This window comes from Peromyscus maniculatus, chromosome 2 (assembly GCF_049852395.1).
Source record: "Peromyscus maniculatus bairdii isolate BWxNUB_F1_BW_parent chromosome 2, HU_Pman_BW_mat_3.1, whole genome shotgun sequence".
NCBI lineage: Eukaryota > Metazoa > Chordata > Mammalia > Rodentia > Cricetidae > Peromyscus > Peromyscus maniculatus.
In genome coordinates, this window is record NC_134853.1 from 162440536 (window position 1) to 162460879 (window position 20344).

At 45.5% G+C, this 20344-nt stretch overlaps 2 pseudogenes; one reads left to right on the forward strand and one right to left on the reverse strand.

Annotated features, from left to right (window-relative positions):
- Window positions 1–7355: 7355 nt before the first annotated feature.
- LOC143271701 (crooked neck-like protein 1 pseudogene) lies at window positions 7356–9383 on the forward strand (annotated as a pseudogene).
- A 4322-nt stretch (window positions 9384–13705) lies between these two features.
- Window positions 13706–14316, reverse strand: LOC143271702 (transcription initiation factor TFIID subunit 10 pseudogene; annotated as a pseudogene).
- Between the last annotated feature and the right edge of the window lie 6028 nt (window positions 14317–20344).

The window sequence follows — 20344 nt, forward strand, 5'->3', positions numbered from 1 at the left end:
AGCGGTTTTCCCAGTGATATCACTGAACATGGCATAACAGATGCAGTTAGACTAGGCATAAACTCTCATTTTCAAGGCTGGATAAGGCAACACAGGAGCAGGAAAAGGGTCCCGAGAGAAGGAAAAGTCAGAGACACTCCCACTCCCACTGCTAAGAGTCTCACAAAAGCCCCAAGCTAAACAACCACAGCATGTGTGCAGAGGACCTAGCAAAGACTAATACAGTTTCCATGATTACCACATCAGCCTCTGTAAGCTCCTGCAAGTTCTGCTTAATTGATTTTTGTTGACTATGTTCTTCGGATGTCCTCAACAACTCTGACTCCTACAATCCTTCCTCCCCCTTTTCTGAGGGGTTCCTTGAGTTCTGCCTAATGTTTGGATGTAGGTCTCTGTATCTGCTCCCATCAGTTGCCTGAGGAATAGAGCCTCTCTGATGATAATTGGGTTAGACCCTGATCCAAGATCTCTGAGCACTGCTGCTTCCCATTCCTGGCCATCCAGGCAGTGTTGGGCATGGGCTCCCTCTTGTGGCTCTGGTCTCAAGTTAGACCAGCCATTGGTTGGTCACACCCATGTTCTCTGAGCCACCATTGCTCCAGCATGTCTTGTAGGTAGGACAAGTGTGGGTTGAAGGTTCTGTGGCTGGATTGGTTCCTAGTTTTACCACTGGGAGCCTTGCTAGTTTACAGAAGATGGCAGGTTTGGGCTCCATATCCTCCATTACTACAAGTCCTCCATAGGGTCACGCTCACAGGTTTTAGGAAGATTTCACTGCTCTAGGTTTCCACATTGCCCCCTAAATGATGCCTTTTCATATTCCAGTCCTCTTTCCCATACTTTCTCTTCCTCCTTCCCTCCCTCCATCCCCCTCCTGATCACACCCTGTTCTCATTCCCACAAGCTCCCAGTCCACCCAAAAAGTCTATTTCCTCTTCCCAGGCAGATCCATGTGTTCCCTTCCCAACCTAATCCACAGAGCCTAGCTATTTACCTCTCTGGGTGTGTGAATTATAGTGTGATAATGCTTTCCTTAACAGCAAATATCCACTCTAAGTGAGTATGTATCACGTTTGTCATTCTGGGTCTGGGTTGTTTTGCTCAGGATGATTTTTTTCTAGCTTCATCTATTTGCCTGATAATTTCATGATGTCCTAAATTTTTTATGATGTCATATTTTCTTTATTTCTTTTTCTTTCCTCTTTTTTTTTTGGCTTGATTTGGTTTGTTTTTTTGAGAAGGCATTCCCATGCCTGTGGGAAGAGGGAAAGGTTCCTTTAATCATTGCTGCATGCATACCCCAGGAGCAGTCCCACACACCGGAAACCCTCTTCCAGAGAGGCTCAGCATTGATCTAAGATTCTCTAGCTGGAATTCTCTTATTACAGAAGCTGTTGTCCTGCCCTTTGACACCATTCTCACTATAGCCCAAACTTGCCTGGACCTCCCAATTTTGTCACAGCTGGCCTGGAGTACCTGATCCAGTTGGCTTCACCTTACAAGCCTACACAATCATACTCATCTCAAATCCAAATGTCAACATTGCTTTTATTTCCATTTTTCCGTATCTCACCCAAACAAATAGTTAATAGTTTTCATCTAGAAAATATAAAGGAATGTTTATTGTGTCACCTGGGCTGGTCTTAGCCCTGGATATTAGCAGAGGATGGACTAGATTCCTTAGGGGTCACTGAATCACCATCTATGGACCAGAGGGCAGGACACTGAATCCAGCAAGTCAGTACAACCTCCATCACTGTAGAGGGCTTCAGTGACTCCTTTGAGACTCTGACTCAAATGGACTATTTGAGTCACAGGTCCTCTAATCCACCACTGACTTCCAGTCCCAGGGAGGAGTGATCAGTGTTCTCAATCCCCACGATGCTCATCCACATGGAGTTCCAGATGGTCCATGGAATGGATAATAGTAAATGTGCCATTATTAAGCGATGAATGTCAGGGATATAGTAAATCCAGGAGTATGTTGATGACCCACTCTATGAGGTGGGACTGAGTATTACTGACATGTGGCCACAGCATTCAGATTGTTGGCTGGGAAAGGTTCACTTAATCTTGAGCTTAGACAGACAGACAGGTTGTGGAACACTGCGGTGGCTCAATGCATGAGAGTTTGCTACATCAACCGAAAACCTTAGTGTGATGCCCAGAATCTCCTGTGGAAAAAGAATCGGACCATTGAAAGTCATCCTCTGAAGGCAGGCATGGTGACAAGTGTCTTTAATCCCAGCACATGGGGGGCAGGGACATGTGGATTTCTGGGAGTTTGTAGCTGGCCAGGTGTACATAATGAGTTCTAGGATGGCCAGAGATGTGTATGAGACCACATCTCAGAGTGGGGAGAGAGAGAGAGAGAGAGAGAGAGAGAGAGAGAGAGAGAGAGAGAGAGAGAGAGAGAGAGAGAGAGAGAGAGACACTGAGGGAGGGAGGGAGTATCTTCTGACCTCCACATTGTTACAATGGCACAGATGGGCCTACATACAGACTCCCATACACACTCAATGATAATAAATCAAAGGCATATCCAGATTACATGTGGGGTGTGTATGTAGATGTAAAAGCCAGCAAGTGCTCCCAGAATACAGAAAAAGAAAGGGTGGTGTCAGGATAATCTGGAACTGTTCCAAGAGTTTCAGGGTGCTGAAATCAAACGCTGGTCCCTAGAAAGAACAGCAAGCCCCGTTATCACCTGAGCCATCTCTCCAAGAGAATCTCTCTCTAGCACTTTGACTGGGGGTTCATGAAGCTGAAGTGTATAAAATGCCCAAGAACAGGGAATTTGGGGTCATTTTTTACTGTGAAAGTTCTAGGATGCAGAAGGTGTGAAACAAGAGGGGCGGGAGAATATGCAAAGCTGATTAGCATAATGAACAACTATGAAACTGTCCATGAAAGCTACACAGTAAATTAAAAGAATACAATGCCCTCTCATGCAAAAGCGTTTTCTGGAATCCTATGGGAAACTGTAATGCTAAGGGTGGTGGGGGAAATAATATCCAGCTCCTCAAGCCTTCCAAAGCAAGAAAAAGACAGATCACAGCTCAATGGTGAGAATGCTGTATGCCCAACACCTGTTCAGAGCTCCAAAAACTTACAGTTCAAGAAAGGAACGTATATCCGTAAATTACAAATCTTTATGTAGGATGGACAATCAAAAGACAGAGGCCAAACCAAGACAGAGGCATGGAGCCTGCCTCATCCATTCCATTATGCTCCTTGTAGCATCCTCTCTCTTTATCTCCTTTCCTGTGTCTATGGTCTCTCAGACACTGATGGTGCTGGGATGAAATCCCTACCATTTTCCTATCTCTCTTCCTGTCTGAAATTGTGTCTGCACTGTTGACCTTCATTAGAAAATGAGCCCCTGCTTCTCCCTGTCAAAGCTTCACTCCCTCTAATCTGAACTAATGGAGCAGTCTTGTTTCCCAAGTACATCCAAAATCCCTTGAATACACATGATCTGTGTCTCCGATGAGTCACTTGAATCCTGGCTTTCATTTTTCAGAGCCCAGCTGTGACCTCTCCTTATTGACTGCAAACAGGAGCATAGTTTGAACTTCAGGTTGTAGACACAGAATCCATGAAAATCCAGACACCTCTTAGCAACAAAGTAGATCAATTTGGGCTGCCTTATAGCCCCGAGTGTTTCCATGAGCTTAGAGCAATGTGGCAGGTCTGTCTGGCAGGACGTCACCAATGTTATCATAGATGTCCTCAGAGGCAGGGTACATCTCTAGGGTCTGATGTCTCAGGTCACAAGTGTGCTGCTGTAGCTTCTTCAGGTTTCACAGGACAGGAAGTTCTTCATGAATTTGACCTAGGAGCCTTCTCAGGGAGGAGGACACTGATTTGGAAGTGTCTGTGATCATAGAGCCCTTCAAGTCTAAGCTCAGCAGTGTAGCTGTCAGTCTTTCTGTCTGTCTTCCAGAGTGAATGGCTTAAATGTCAAATACTGACACCCTCTCGACCTGTATTCCCCCTCTTATGGGATGATGCACTGGAGGTTGGGTCTCGCTAATGACATCTGGAGAGCAGACAGACACCATCCTGTCTTCCAGCCCGTATGTTGTAGAAATTGTGGTGGGCATCCCAGAAATGGAGCACTTGTAGTGTCCAGTTCTTGTGGGTTAAACAGAAAGATTCCAGTGTCTGGAACTAAATTTATAATCTCATTTGACCCCTGCCTTAGTTAGGGTTTCTCTTGCTGCAACAAAACACCATGGCCAAAGAGCAAGTTGGGGAGGAAAAAACGTTTATTTGACTTACCCTTCAGCATTACTGTTCATCACTGAAGGAAGTCAGGACAGGAACTCAAAACAAGGCAGCATCCTGGAAGCAGGAGTCGATTCAGAGGCCATGGAGGGGAGCTGCTCACTGGCTTGCTTCTGCTGGCTTGTTCAGCCCATCTTCTTATAGAATTCAGGACCAGCAGCCCAGGGGTGCCACCATCCACCATTGGGCTGAGGCCTCCCCCATTGATCACTAATTGAGAAAATGCCTTTCAGTTGGATCTCATAGAGGCATTTCCTCCACTGAGGCTCCTTCCTCAGAAGATTCTAACTTGAGCCAAATTGACACACAAAACCAGCCTGTACAACCCCACATCTCGTTTTCCCTTCATTCCATTATTTGAACCCAGTCTGTTTCCATTTCTAGTGACTGGGGAAAGAGGAACAGCCTCATCACATATGGACTGCGTCTGTTTGTTCTGTCCAGAAAAGAACACCAAGGAGTCTGAATCCATAAGCAAAAGCAGAGAGCCTGTATTCAAGCAAGCTGGAGCTAGGACCCTCTTTGTGTAGGATACAGCAGTACTATCAAAGAGTGCCGAGCCTGGGCGGGACCACCTTTTGTTTTTGTTTTGATGATGGTAGAGGTTGGGGGTGAGATGATTTCCAAGGTTCAGGACCCCAATTGGCTGACAGTTGTCTAGGGGTTCAGGTGTGTGCTGGGAATGTTTGGACGGTCAGGTATTTCCCCTTAGCTGTTGGCCCTCCCTAGGTAGGATCAGCTTATTGCTTTTTCTGGGGACTGGGTAGTACCTGCCAGCAAGTCTGTCATGGCAGCTGTGTCATGGCCCCTAAGCATGTGTTCAACGTGTCTGGGTCCTCCCACACTGTTCTCGTCTGTCTTGTTCTTTCTATTGTCTCCCCTCTCCAAGATGGAGGTCTCAGAAACCTCTGATTCACTTTGGAGCACATTCTGAACTCTGTAGTCACTTCTTTCCATCCACATGATTTCTTCCCCTCCATACCTTGGTCTTACTGACCTGCGTCAAGCTTTCTGTTGAATTCAAAAATCTAGCCCACCCAGCACATTGTGAAGGGGTTAAACTCTCCCACTCTCACAACTGAATTTAGATTTCAGTTCTCTGAGAGGGGGAAAACAGGTGCCTCTCTCAAAAAAGGGCCTTTGATTCACAGACAAGGGAGAGAAGAAACACAGGCCTAAGTCAGCTTCACCATGTGTCAAGGACAAATCCTGCAGCTCCCCTTCCAGCTCCCCTTCCGAGTCACGGGCAGACTTGCCCAAGCTTGTGCAAGTGTGTCCAAAAAGGAGAAGACTAAATCTCAGCCAGTTAAAAGTTACCAGTGTAACTCCTGCTTGCTTAACCAATTATGTATGAGATGACCTAACTGTCCCTGAAACTCCCCCTAGCTGTGCTTCAAAGGACTCTCCTCAGGGTCAACCTCACATGCATGCTGGAATATTCATTAAGACACGGTCTTGGCTTTTAGGTACCATTCGAGTCTGGGGTCCTAAAGACCATTTTGCCTTGCAAAGTTCAGTGGTCACCTTCCAATGAGTCCTACATGTCCAGTCGACACAACATTTTTTTTAAAGCAGTCCAGGCAAGAACAGTTTATTGCCCAAATGGCTATTTTTGCCAAGAAGAAGATCAACTCCACATGGAGTGTCTTTGACGCCCATCCTCTCTTTGAAGTAAATTGGTGCTGACAGGAGCAGACATCTCACTGTCCAGAAAGTCCAAGTTTTTAAAACATTTTAAATGCCTTATTCTGTAGGTCTTTGAAGGGTTTGAGGATTACCTACCTGATTGAATTATGTCTATGTATACCCTGAAAACTTAACATGCCCGTAAGTTTGACTCTCATAGAAGACTAATTATTCATCTGTAGTTCTCAATTATCCATTACAATTTAAATGAGATACATAAACTAAATACCTCAAAAGAGAGCAGAAATGTACATACAGTATAACAAAATTAACTTTAAATTTGTATCAATAAACTAAAATCTATAGCAGTGGAAAAGATTTTACACTAATTGTTGCTCTTTAAAAGCAGATACATTAATCTACTCTTTCATCCAAGCATATCTATATCCTATAATTCCATATCATATCCCCCTTTATTTGTTTTTGAATCTTTTCCTTTTCTGTTTCATTAAAAGGAAAGTTTTAACTTGTTTATTGCTTGTATATAGTGTATATAGTTATTGTATTTATTGTATATAGTTTTTCTTATATTAGTTTTAACTTTTTAAATTATTTTTTTATTTTCATTAGACAAAACAGGGGAAATGTGGTGATACTCTGTTTTTGCCAAAATGGGGTGATATTTTATTTGTACGTTAATCAATAAGGCAAGTCTGGAGATCAAGGGGAAAAAGGCCAGCCATTTTTAAGGAAACACAGAAGTCAAGCGGTGGTAGCACACGCCCTTAATCCCGATCACGTGTCAGGCAGAGTCTCTGTGTGTTCAAGGACACACCAGGGAACGCCCAAGTGTAGTGAGACACGCCTTTAATCCCGGGACCCACCACAGAGACCTGAGGTCTGTGCAGACAGGCGGTGACAAGGAAGTGAGGTAGCTGGGCTAATAGCCAATGAGAGGGCAGAACAGCAAGGCAATCCAAACCTAGGCAATAAAAACCTAGGTAGACGGGAAGTCAGGGCATTTTGGAAGGTGCAGAGCTGGTGAGGTAAGGTAGCTGGTGGCTCCCTGCATTTCCCTGGTCTCTAAGGCTCTCATCCGTATATTTGGCTCTTTTTTTTTTTTTTAAATTAATAAGACCGTTTAGAAATTCGTTTCCAGGGCCAGGTGTGACTCTAAGCTCCTGGACAGAGTCTTCTCTGCTTCCTCTGAAGCTTTTACAACCCGTTACTGCTCACCAGGCTGGTCTCAAACTCAGAGATCCTCTTGCCTCTGCCTTCCGAGTGCTGGGATTAAAGGCATGGGCCTCTGTTGGGGGATCTAGTTTGTCCCGGGCCGGCTCTCTGGTGTTGGCTGGTTTTTGAAGCCCATTTCTGAGGTCCAGCGGTGTGGTGTGTGTGCGTGTTTGTGTCGGGGTTACTCCGGTTCAGCGGCCCCAGACATGGCGTCCTCTACAGCGGCGGGGAAACAGAGGATTCCCAAAGTGGCCAAGGTGAAAAACAAAGCGCCAGCTGAGGTTCAGCTAACTGCAGAGCAGCTCTTAAGAGAGGCTAAAGAGAGAGAACTCGAGCTCCTTCCACCCTCGCCTCAGCAGAAGATCACAGATGAAGAGGAGCTCAATGATTACAAACTTGGGAAGAGGAAGACTTTTGAAGAGAACATAAGAAAAAACAGGACTGTGATTAGTAACTGGATCAAATATGCCCAGTGGGAAGAAAGTCTCAAGGAAATCCCAAGGGCTCGGTCCATATACGAGCGTGCCTTGGATGTAGACTATGGGAGTATTCCACTCTGGCTGAGGTATGGAGAAATGGAAATGAAGAACCGCCAGGTGAACCACGCCCGAAATATCTGGGAGCGAGCCCTAACAACTCTGCACGGAGTCAGTGAGTTCTGGCACAGGTACACATCCATGGAGGAGATGTTGGGCAATGTCGCCGGTGCCCGTCAAGTGTTTGAGTGCTGGATGGAATGGCGGCCTGAGGAGCAGGCCTGGCACTCCTACATCAGCTTCGAGCTGAGACACAAAGAGGTGGAGCGGGCCCGTACCCTTTACGAACGCTTTGTGCTCGTGCACCCTGCTGTGAAGAACTGGGTCAAGTATGCCCGATTCGAAGAGAAGCATGCTTCTTTTGCCCATGCGCGGCAAGTCTACGAGAGAGCAGTGGAGTTCTTTGGAGAGGAGCATGTGGACGCACACCTGTATGCGGCCTTTGCCAAATTCGAGGAAAACCAGAAAGAATTGGAAAGGGTACGAGTTATCTACAAATATGCCCTGGCTAGAATTTCAAAACCAGGGGCGCAAGAACTCTGGAAAAACTATACCGTCTTTGAGAAGAAGTTTGGGGACCGCAGGGCTGTTGAAGATATCATCGTGAGCAAACGGAGATGCCAATATGAAGAAGAAGTGAAGGCTAATCCATACAATTACGATGCCTGGTTTGATTACTTGCGCTTGGAGGAAAGTGAGGCGGAGGCCGACACAGTGCGGGAAGTCTATGAGAGGGCCATTGCCAACGTGCCGCCCATCCAGGAGAAGAGGCATTGGAAGCGCTACATCTACCTCTGGATCAACTATGCATTCTACGAAGAGCTGGAAGCCAAGGATCCTGAGAGGACAAGACAGGTCTATCAAGCCTCTTTGGCACTAATTCCTCACAAAAAGTTCACCTTTGCCAAAATGGGGTTATATTACGCACAGTTTGAAATACGGCACAAAAAACTGCCACTGGCCAGAAGAGCTTTGGGGACTTCCATAGGCAAATGCCCAAAGAACAAGTTATTCAAAGGCTATATAGAACTGGAACTACAGCTTGGAGAATTTGACAGATGCCGAAAGATTTATGAGAAGTTCTTGGAATTTGGACCTGAAAGTTGTACCTCATGGATTAAGTTTGCAGAATTAGAGACAATCCTTGGTGATATCGATAGAGCCCGGGCCATCTACGAATTAGCCATCAGCCAGCCAAGCTTAGACATGCCAGAGGTCCTTTGGACATCCTATATCGATTTTGAGACTGAGCAGGAAGAAACGGAAAGGGTACGAAAACTTTACCGAAAACTGCTTCAGCGAACACAGGATGTCAAGGTATGGATCAGTTTGGATCGCTTTGAGTTATCCTCAGGCAAAGAAGCAGGTGTGACTAAATGCAGACAGGTTTATCAAGAGGCGAACAGAACCATGAGAAAGCGTGAAGAGAAAGAAGAGAGACTTAAGTTGCTGGAATCCTGGCGAGGGTTTGAAGATGAATTTGGAACAGTATCAGACAAGGAAAGAGTAGACAAACTCATGCCAGAAAAGGTCAAGAAGAGGAGAAAGGTCCAGGCCCAAGATGGGTCTGATGCCGGCTGGGAAGAATACCATGATTACATCTTTCCAGAGGATGCTACCAACCAGCCGAACCTCAAGTTTCTGGCAATGGCCAAGCTTTGGAAGAAACGGCAACAAGAAAAAGAAGCTGCCCAATAGGATCCAGATAAGGACATTGGTGAGAGTGAATCCTCATCTTTGTAAATGTTGGAATTTTTTTTTTAATAGAAATGAATCATTTAGAACTTTGATTTCTGAACTTTTTTATATATTTACACAGTAAGGAGTGATCTTTGATAGCTACCTTTCTAATTATTTTTTTAAACACTATGTCGACAAGTGTTTAAATGTCGATATAACACCTTAGATTCTTGTGTTCACCCCTCCTGCTCCTACCCTACATGAAAATGAGTTTTCTATGGCCTGTGGACTCACATGCCCATCAGTGTATGACAGATAATTTATAAGCCATGACATTTCCCTACAATGAGACAATGTTTAGACATCAAAGTGAAGTGATGATACACACTGGTACAAGGCTAAACTCTGATTACAGTATAGAAAGCGAGAGAAACAGATCGACCAAGTTGTGCATTGTGATTCCGTGTACAGTAACTGTCCAGAAGAGGCAGATCCCAAGAGAGTGGATTATGCTTGTCAGGACTAGGGAGTGAGGGGAGAGGGAAAGAGTGCTTCGAGGAAGATCCCTTTTCGGGAAGATGACCGACCATATTTTACAACTGGAGGGAGGCGATTGTACACTATCATGAATGTACAGGATGTGACTGACTGTTTACGTTTAAAATGCTATGTGGTTATTTTGTATTTAAAAAATAAATTTTATCCTGTTAATACAATGGCTTGTGTAATATATGCTCACTCCTTTGGCTTCTGTGGATTTTCCAGACACTGGGTTCGTTTCCTTTTTCTTTGACTTTTGATTTTAGGTTTGACCATGGAGCCCTGGCTAAGGTTGAATTCTAGTACTCCTAGCTGAGGAGGGTTGGTGGTGCTCTCCCAAGTCCAGCTCCACCCAGACATTCTGATGCATGTTCCCCCAGTCAGCTCCTGTAGTTCCCACACTGTCTGAGATTAGAGAGGAGCTCCCAGCACTCAGACTATTCTTATTCAGTACTTCAGACACCACCTTGGCTTTTGTCTTGGGATCTTTTTTTCCATCCTTTCTTTGGGTACCATTCCATGGTGCTAAGGACAGCATCAAGGGCTTCCCATGTGCTTGGCAGGAGCTCTTCTGTCACCTGTGGTCATGCACACCATTCATTACAGCACTCAGGAGACCCAGTACCGAGATGTCCTGTGGTTGAGGTCATCTAGTCTATATAAAGAGTATCATATTAAACAAAAACAAGCCGGGCGGTGGTGGCGCACGCCTTTAATCCCAGCACTCGGGAGGCAGAGCCAGGCGGATCTCTGTGAGTTCGAGGCCAGCCTGGGCTACCAAGTGAGTTCCAGGAAAGGCGCAAAGCTACACAGAGAAACCCTGTCTCGAAAAACCAAAAAAAAAAAAAAAAAAAAAAAAAAAAACAAAAAAAATAAAACACAGGCACACACAAAACATGAGAACTTCCACTTCCTCAGAGAGACAGCCACAAAGCTCACTTTTACTCCTTAGCATCCTTCACCCTGAGATACAGATTGGACTTTCTTCCCATGCCTGTGGGAAGAGGTAAAGATTCCTTTAGCGATTGCTGCATGCATGCCCCAGGAGCAGTTCCACACACCTGGAAGCCCTCTTCCAGAGAGGCTCAGCATTGATCCAAAATTCTCTAGCTGGAATTCTCTTATTCCAGAAGCTGCTGTCCTGCCCTTTGACACCATTCTCACTAAAGTCCAAACTTGCCTGGACATCCCCATTTTATCCCAGCTGTCCTGGAGTACCTGATCTGGTTGGCTTCACCTTACAAGCCTACACAATCATACTCATCTCAAATCCAAATGTCAACATTGCTTTTATTTCCATTTTTCCGTATCTCACCCAAACAAATAGTTAATAGTTTTCATCTAGAGAATATAAAGGAATGTTTATTGTGTCACCTGGGCTGGTCTTAGTCCTGGATATTAGCAGAGGATGGACTAGATTCCTTAGGGGTCACTGAATCACCATCTATGGACCAGATGGCAGGACACTGAATCCAGCAAGTGAGTGCAGCCTCCATCACTGTAGAGGGCTTCAAAGACTCCTCTGAGACTCTGCCTCAAATGGACCATTTGAATCACAGGTCCTCTAATCCACCACTGACTTCCAGTCCCAGGGAGGAGGGATCAGTGTTCTCAATCCCCACGATGCTCATCCACATGGAGTTCCAGATGGCCCATGGAATGGATAGCATCAAATGTGCCATCATTAAGTGATGAATGTCAGGGATATAGTAAGTCCAGGAGTATGTTGATGAACCACTCCATGAGCTGGGACTGAGTATTACTGACATATGGCCACAGCATTCAGAGTGTTGGCTGGGAAAGACTTCATTTAATCTTGAGCTTAGACAGACAGTCAGTTTGTGGAACACTGTGGTGGCTCAATGCATGAGAGTTTGCTACATCAACCGAAAGACCTTAGTGTGATGCCCAGAATCTCCCGTGGAAAAAGAAACTGACCATTGAAAGTCATCCTCTGAAGGCAGGCATGGTGACAAGTGTCTTTAATCCCAGCACATGGGAGGCAGGGGCATGTGGATTTCTGGGAGTTCTTAGCTGGCCTGGTGTACATAATGAGTTCTAGGATGGCCAGAGCTGTGTATGAGACCACATCTCACAGGGGTGGGATAGACAGAGGAAGAGAGAGAGAGAGAGAGAGAGAGAGAGAGAGAGAGAGAGAGAGAGAGAGAGAGAGAGAGAGAGAGAGAGAAATCTTCTGACCTCCACATTGTTACAATGGCACAGAAGGGCATACAGACTCCCATACACACTCAATGATAATAAATCAAAGGCATATCCAGATTACATGTGGGGTGTATATGTAGATGTAAAAGACAGCAAGTGCTCCCAGAATACAGAAAAAGAAAGGGTGGTGTCAGGATAATCTGGAACTGTTCCAAGAGTTTCAGGGTGCTGAAATCAAACCCTGGTCCCCAGAAAGAACAGCAAGCCCTGTTAACATCTGAGCCATCTCTCCAAGAGAATCTCTCTCTAGCTCTTTGACTGGGGTTTCATGAACTGAAGTGTATAAAATGCCCAAGAACAGGGAATTTTGGGTCATTTTTCACTGTGAAAGTTCTAGGATGCAGAAGGTGTGAAACAAGGGGGGCGGGGGAATATGCAAACCCGATTAGCATAGTGAACAACTATGAAACTGTCCATGAAAGCGACTCAGTAAATTAAAAGAATACAATGCCCTCTCATGCAAAAGGGTTTTCTGGAATCCTATGGGAAACTGTAATGCTAAGGGTGGTGGGGGAAATAATATCCAGCTCCTCAAGCCTTCCAAAGCAAGAAAAAGACAGATCACAGCTCAATGGTGAGAATGCTGTATGCCCAACACCTGTTCATAGTTCAAACAACTTACTGTTCAAGAAAGAAACGTATGTCCAAAAATTATAAATCTTTTTGTAGGATGGACAACCAAAAGGCAGAAGCCAACCAAAGACAGAGGTGTTCTCTGGATGACCTGAGTTTTGGTTTCAGCACTCAAGTTAGGTGGTGGCTCTTGTAACTGCAGTCTCAGAGGACCCAACGCCCTCTTCAGATGCTTTAAAGGAACCATATGTATATACACACATGTATATACATAAAGCAAAATAAATTATTTTAAAACCTGGGACCAGATCCTTAAGGCTTCTGAAAGGATGAGTGTTATCCTGTGGAGATAGTGTATCCATTAGCAATCAGGACACCTGGCCTGCACTCAGGGTCCTGACAGGATATATCTCAGCTGCTGCCACTAAGAGGATCCCCTGTGGGCATTAGCTAAGTTTCCTTATAAAAGGCTGTCCTTGCATACCTGCCATCTCTTTCTCTTTCTTCACTTTCATCCCCAGAGACCAGTCTCTGCCTCTTCTCCCCCTTCCCTCAATAATCCTGCAAGGTAGGCCTGTTGTATGCTGTGACTCCTTCCTGCTCCCTCACCATTATAAAATACAACAGTGTCTGTGGTCCAAGCTTGTTTGAACTTTAAGCAATCCTCCAGCCTCTGCCTCCCTAGTGCTAAGTATAGGCACAAGCCAAGACAGCCCTTTAATTCCATTATTAAGTTTGTGACTTCCTGTCTTAACTTTTAAATTCTTTTAATTATCACTCTGGTAAATGAAAAGTCTTTCTTCCTTTTTTCTTTCTTTCCTTCTCCCTCCCTTCCTTCCTTCCTTCCTTCCTTCCTTCCTTCCTTCCTTCCTTCCTTCCTTCCTTCCTTCCTTTCCTTCTTTTTTTGTTTTTTTCTTTCTTTCTGTTTTTCACAATAAAGATTATTATGGAAACAGACTGGTGCAGGGACAGAGGAAAAGACAAATAGGTCTGGCTTAGTTGGCTCAGGTGAAGTAGTGGGGCTTCTTCTCATGGATACCACATTCGCTGAGGGCAGGGGAAAGTCCTCCATGGGAAGGGTCTACTTGCGGTCCTTGCTCTTGGTCAGGGAGCTGCCAGAGGCTGTGCCCTTCATTTTGCAGTGTTGTAGGGCATTGTTGGCAATATCTGAGATGAACTTCTGGGCAGCTAGCGAGATGAGCCAATGTATGCGTGGGTCTGAAGCTTCAATGACAGCAGGGTTCAGGTAATAAGCAGTCACTGTATCTGGGACCCTAGGAGTGTAATCCTCCAACTGCATCAAGAAATTTGCAGAAGTGCTGAACACTACGGGCTTCCCTTCTGTGTTGGCCTTGCTTGGCAGGGCATACAGGCCCTCAGACATTGCCCTTCAAGGGGAGCCAAGCCAGCTGCTGCCACCTAGACTGTCCTGCACTGGAGCCCGACATGGGGCAGGTCCCCCTGGCCCTGCAGTCCCCGCTTGGTTGGTCTTGCGCTCAGAGCATGTGCTGGTGGGTAGGGCAGTAGGAGCCCATACCTGGGGCACCCGACCTGTGACCAAGGCTGCACAGGCTGCTGCTGCCAGAGTGTTACTGCCTGAGCCGATGCAGCTCATGGTGCTGGTGGCAAAGGCGGCGAACCAGGCTTTTCTTTCATCATGATCTAGATCTAATTTTATTAAGGGATTTAATCCTTTTTTTTTTTTTTTTGATTTTTCAAGACAGGGTTTCTCTGTGTTGCTTTGTGCCTTTCCTGGAACTTGCTTTAGAGACCAGGCTGGCCTACATCGCCTGTAGGATTTGCAGAAGGAGGCAGAGGCAGGAGGATCACAAGTTCGAGGCCAGCCTGGGTTACACATTTCCTTTTGACATTTTTGACAAACATTCCCAAGATCATCCCCTCTGTCTAAAATCCCTTTGAGGCAGGGCGTTGAGGGCACTCGCTTTTAATACCACCAGTGGGAGGCAGAGGCAGGAGGATCTCTGAGTTTGAGGCCAGCCTGGTGAGTAGTAATGAAAGACCCTAACCCTTCAGGCTTACACCCCACCCCCAAGCCCCAGGAGAATGAGGAACTAAAGAGCTAGTTCCAGGGAAAAATTGACTCAGCCATTACTCAACCACCCTCACCACAATGTATGGAGATTTCTGTTAAGAGATGCACTCAACTGTGACTGGGATAATTCCAAGTGTTCCAGGAAAGACCACTGTAACCTTTGTGTAACCTTCACTCCACTTCTGCCCTAATACCCCCACCCCAATATTCCGGAAAAAATGTGCACATGGACGTGATTGTACCTACCCTGTGATTAGGCCATGATCTTCTGAAATTAGCCCCTAGACATGAACCAATCGGAACGAAATTGCATGGGAATTGTAATCTTATGGATTTTATGGGTTTTTTTTTCCTTTAAAAGTACCTATGTGACTGCAGTAGGGTGCAACTCTTGCTCTTGGGAGGAGAGGAGCCCAACTGTACAGCTGCATCAATAAACCTCTTGCTGTTTGCATCAACAAGACTGGAGTCTGGGTTCTTGGGGCACCCAACTGAGAAGGTAGTACCCTGGGTCTGGGGTCTATCAGTAACACGGTATAAAAGCTTACATATAGAGGTGTAATTTAAGTCTGGGCTTAATGAAATTTTCTCCTTCACAGTAGCCACACCAACCAAGAAAAAAAAGATGAAATGAGAGACAGGCTAGCCTGGGTGAGATGGGGCATCCTGATGGGGGTGAATGACTTGTCTGATTGGGAAACTGATTACAGGTCTTCCAATCCCAGCAGGGTAAGTCAGTCACTACAGGTTCTAAAGGTCACAGGATCTTGCCTAGCCATTCTGACCTTTATATCCACTTCCCCCTTGCTTTCCCTTTGAAGCACCACCTCTTAGACACAAGCTGCCACTTGATTAAATGAGGAAGTTCTCACCCATTTAATCTTACTATTTGGGACTTTGCATTTGTAATTTGAGTGAATCAGACCTTATTTTGGTAATGGATGAAATCTGAGATGATGGTCAAGGTCCCAGGTTCATTCATAACACTCCTCCTCAAACTCTGAGCTCTGGGATTCATTGTCTAATTTACATTATTACTTTGGTAGATTTTTTTTCCAGTTGATGTTTCACACTATATCTTAGGCCTATCTGGAACTCTTACTGTACTCTGAGCCCACTTATGTGTCTCAGTAATCCTCCTGTCTCAGTAGACCACATATAATAAGGTGTGTCAAGATTGATTAGATTTCCATGCAGAATAGAGAATGAATTGACACCACTTTGAAGACAACGTCCCAAATGCAGAGTCACTGTACAAACACTAGGGCTTGCTTCTTCCTCCCTTCCTCCCTCCCTCCCTCTCTTTCTCCACCCCTCTCTTCCTCCCTCCCTTCCTGTCTTCATTCCTTCCCTCCTACCTAGAGTAGGATGTAGCGGTAATGCCCGCATTACCAATACCCGTTCACCATGTCTGAGCGAAGGGCTGCGGATTAAAAAATAGAGACAAGAGACAGCGAGTCATTCGTACGTTTGGATGTCGAATGCCGTTTATTGAAAGAGGGAAGAAACCTTAAATACGTACAGGCTTACAGCACAAATGGAGGAACCCCTGGAGGGCAGAAGTTCGCTACCAATGGTCTACATTCCAGACTCAATGTTCTACATTCTTGCATCTAAGTTGTTAACGCCCAATATGCAGGATACACAAACAAGGAACTTCCCTAAGCATTCGGAAGGGTGGATACCGGCAGGGAATCTGAATAGGGAGGACATCTGATCAAGGTCAAGCAAGCAAGGCTGCAGCCACTCCCAGTCGGGGGCCAGGGCCCATGGCGCCCACAGTAGGATACACCCAGGACCTGTCTAGACAACAGCATCAAAAAGCCTCAGAGGAGCAGCCAAGATGAGGTCTGTGGGGGGCCCAAAACAGCCTGATCACAGAGCTGCCATGACAGGCTTAGAGGCCCACACATAGCTTCTGGCAGGAAACCACTGGACCCAGGAAAAGCCATAAGCTGACTTCACCCAATGGTGCTGCATCTAAGGGGAAATACCTGAGGCCCAGACACAGCTTCTGGCAGGCAATCTCTGAACCCAGAGAAGCTATAAGCTGACCCCACCCAGTGGGGCCTGCAACTAAGAGGAAATGCCTGATATTCCAAATATTCCCTATACCTAGACAAATGTCAGCCAGTCAGGACCCTGAACCCTGGACATCCCCTACCCCACACTGCCTGGGCTCTGGGCTTCTGCCCTCCCTGCTGAATTGGAGAGAGGTTCTAAGTTGTGAGCTTGAAATAATAAAGGCTCTTTGGTTTTACATAAGGGATTCTCCATGGTGGTCTTTTGGGGGTCCCTGCAATCTGGGCATAACAAGGTCCAGTGTCCTGAAGCTGGGGTGGGGGAGACAGGGAGCACTGCTTGACCTCCTGTGGATCTCATAGCTCTATGAAACTGGTCTACATCTTCAGTCAGTGACCAGAGGGAGATGTCACTCAATATGCCCTCAGGCACTCAAGCAGCCCTAGGTGGGTCATAGATATTTCTTCTTGATTTCTCAGATGAACGTATTTGAGATCTGGTGCCAAGCCATCTTGAGTTGTACACCAGAGAGGCCAAAGCAGGAGGATTGCAAGATGATGGCCTAGCCTTGTGTTTTATGCCCAGAGCTCTAGTACTAACTTTGCCTTTATCCCATTCAACATTATTAGAAAAATTGAATAGACAAACAGTATTCTGAATCTTAATTTACATAAACTAAATCAGCTTAGCCAGCAAGATGGCTCCTGATAAAGGTGCCTGCTGCCCTCCAGAAAGACCTGAGTTAAACTTTTAGGACCAATACAGTTGGTGGAATGAGAGAGAGAGTCAGTTCACACAAGTTGTCTCCTTGCCTACACATACAAATTAAATATGTAGTAAACCAAGTTGACTGTCTTATGTCAGGCAAAAGTCCTCCACTAGTCTTAATGGCCTCTAGAGCCACTTCTGTATGAACACCAAAACTGGTCAATTCTAGTAGCTCAGGCCTTTAATCCCATCATGTGAGACAGAAACAGGTGGATCTCAGTGAGTTTGAGGCCATCCTGGTCTTGGTAGTTACTTCAGGCCAGCTGGTGGTGAAGCAAATATCTAAGTGGATTCCTCTTGAAGACTGGTGAATTTGATGATGGACGTAGTGTATCCTTTGCCCTTCCTGGCTCTAATACTAATCTTCAAGGTTTGGTACACTCCTCAGGAACAGATTTCAACCAGCATAACGACCTACCAACAAATGTGAGACAATCTGCGACCTAGAGCCTGAATCAAACATTTCTTTACTTCTTTGGGGCTGAGGAGCCAACCCAGGTCTTTGAATATACTGAGTTTGTTCATCATCACTCAGCTATATCCAAAGCCACTTTTCTCAAGCTACCTTGTGCAGTACCATGCCAGCTGTTATAAAATGGGCAATATATAACAGTAAGCCTACCTCTAGATACAGGTCACATCATTTGGGGTTGGGGACTTAGCTCAGTGGTACAGTGCTTGCCTGGCAAGGACAAGGGCCTGGGTTTGATCCTCAGCTCAAAAAAACAAACAAAAACAGGTCACATCATTCAGTAGACACTTCCTTAAGATGCTCAAACAAGACTCCATCTCACATAGGTTTTGTTTTACTTGTATTTTTAGACAGGCTCTCACTATATGGACCAAGCTGGTCTAGAACTCACAGCGAGCGACCTACTTGGTCCTGCCTTCCAGGGTTTAAAGGCCAGCACCACAACACCAGGCCCAAGAATTGGTTTTGTTTTGCACTAAAGTATTCAAACTTATGCTTTTATTTCTGTTCAACTGAACACCCCATATCCCACTATAAGTTATAGTCACTCAGTAACCCAAGCAACACGAAGTATGGTCTCCATATGTCTTAAGATGAATGAACTGGCTCTGGTAGCACAGGGTGGCAGGATGTGCTTGAAGATCTGGAGGCAGGAGTTGGGGTTGGTGAGAGACTGCTCCATGGGGGAAGGTCTTGCCATCAAGCCTGAGTTCAATCCCTAGGACCCGAATGCTGAAAGGAGGAACCAGGCCCTGCAAGTTCCATGTGCACATTATGCAGACACAGAGTCCCTACCCCCCCAAAAAATGAACCCAATAATCTTTTATCAAAAGATGAATGGGAAGAATAGAATCAGAAGTAGCTCTCACACACATTTGGAGAACAATTCAGGAAGCTGGGTTGAGAAAAGGCTTGGGTCCTTGACAGGACACTTGGCACTGGGAGGGAGCTAGAGGAGCAGAGGGTGGCCTCTGATGAACCTTGGTTCATTTCAGGCCATTTACCTTTGTGCATGGAGAACCTTAAGACTGAGGTGGAATCCTGGGTAACGTTCTGGCTTGCTCTGTCAGACTCTTTGTATTGTCGTTAGGAATAAGATTATAGCAAATTCAGCATACCAGTGAATCTGTCTTCCACATACAGAAGCTGTGGTCCACACATGCCCCCACTCATACAGATAGGCACACAGAATAATCAAATATAACCAAAAATAAACAGAGAGGACAAGGCATGGTGACTCATGCCTTTTTGATTTGTTTTGTTTTGAGACAAGGTTTCTCTATGGAGCCTGTCTTGGAACTCACTCTGTAGATCAGAATGGATTAGAACTCATAGAGATCCACCTGCCTCTGCCTCCCTACTGCTGGGATTAAAGGTGTGTACCACCATGTCTAGGCAGGAAAATCTCTGTATGGTTGATCCCAGTCTGGTCTACATAGTGAGGTCCAGGACTGTCAGGGCCATATAGAGAGATCCTGTCTCAAAAAAGCTAACTAAAGAAATGAAAGACTTCAAAGCTGGCCTTTCTTAGGTAGTGAGTCTGAGTCCAGGCTGGGCTGCATTGCCCATCCCCCAAAACAAAGGAAAGGACCCTTAAATCAGACATAGTGGTGAAAACGTATGGTGAGGCAAGTTCCTGCCTGGCCTTGAACTCAAAGGGAACCACCTGCTTCTTCATAGTGCATGCTGAGATTAAAGGTGTGCACCACCATGCCTGCAGGAATATCTTTGTTTGTTATTGTTTTATGAACATCTTCTGAGGCAGGAATTCCAGTGGTGGATGTGGGTTTACTAATTCAAAACTGCCAGGATCAGCAGGGCATAGTGGCACACACCTTTAATCCCAGCACTGTGCAGGTAGAGGCTGGCAGATCTCTGTGAGTTCTCAGCCAGCCTAACATCGTCACCAACATATACTAGGGACATGAGTCTCTGAATGTAAGGTTTCCTTGTGAGCATAAACTGGTCAGAGACAGGCAAAATTACCTCCAAAACCTGCTGGGCTGAAGAAAATCCCAGGGGACAAAGAAGACTAGATGAAAGGCCACATACCAAGTAAAGTAAATATTCCGTCCATTCAGGCCCACTCTCAACTCTAGCAGTGGTCTCAAAATTATGGCATTCCCAAGACTCAAGGGATTTCATCTTTTGCTCTCAAGACATTAATAAAGCTCAACTCATATGGCATGCAGGAACTCTAGCTAGCTATATGATGGTCTATTATGATGTATATGTTAAGATTTGGGGGTAAATTATACTGTAGGTTATGTCTAAATGAAATAGCCTTCTCGAAGTTCCAGGTTACCAGATCCTAAGTAAGAGCTATGG